The sequence below is a fragment of the Nanorana parkeri genome, unplaced genomic scaffold (genome assembly GCF_000935625.1).
Source record: "Nanorana parkeri isolate BGI_ZX_2015 unplaced genomic scaffold, ASM93562v1 scaffold861, whole genome shotgun sequence".
NCBI lineage: Eukaryota > Metazoa > Chordata > Amphibia > Anura > Dicroglossidae > Nanorana > Nanorana parkeri.
The window spans coordinates 365,982-366,981 of record NW_017307129.1 but is presented as its reverse complement, the minus strand read 5'-3'; positions in this window follow the sequence as shown (position 1 = coordinate 366,981).

The following is a 1,000-nucleotide window of genomic DNA, read 5'->3' as shown; positions in this document are numbered from 1 at the left end:
ATTTATGTATTTTTGTTGAGTGCTGTGGGAGAGTGTACCACTGTTTGAGAAGGTTGTTGCCTATATATGATTCAATTTAGAGTGGGGACCTCCCATATTAATCTCATTAGTTAAAGGATTATTCTTTTTCATATTGTTTATATGTACTTGCTCTATATATTTTGTGATAATAGTGACTATAAACAAATCCAGTGGTCTACTAAAGCTACAGCAGTTATCAGGACTATTTAATGTAACTTATAACAGTGAAGGAAAGATGTCACAAACTGTGTTTGGTAAACTAATTTCCAGTAAATGCATATGTGTGGAAAGGCAAACTCTGTTATCCTGCACTTTAATCTTTGGAGTTCATTGGATTTGTATATGTAGCATTTTTATCAGGTTCTGATTTATTAGAATAATCATCCCACATGTTTTTATTGGCCTCTGAGTTAAAGTTTTGCACAATGCCCATTCGTAATCAGACTGGTTCTTTGGAACCAGTAAGCGTAAGATTGAATAAACATCCTGAATGGCACACAGACAGGGATTATCATGGCAGTTTATATGGAGACATCTGCCTTTACAGTACACTTAAAGTAGTATTAAACTCTAAAACGTTTTTCACCAATGAATCCAGATCAAACAAAAGTAAAGTATCCCTTTACAATTTTCCCAAACACTTACAATCATCATGTTTCCATACATCTGGCTCCAACTCTTTTATCTCAGCTTCCCTGAACTTCCTGTCCAGTACAAAATCGCAAGGGATAGCACAGTGTCCTGCAGCCATCCACCTACTAGTTAACCCCTTCCTGACGAATGATGGAACTATACCGCCACCATTGTTTAGTTTGTTAATGACCGGTGGCAGGATACAGTACAATGAGCGCTGGTCTGTGAAGGGACCTAGGGTCCTAGGCAGACCCTTAACAGCAGATTAGATGGTCACAGTCCTGTGATCACAGTGGGAGCTGATTGCTGTGATTGCATAGCCGTGACAGGCACACAGCTGACAGCT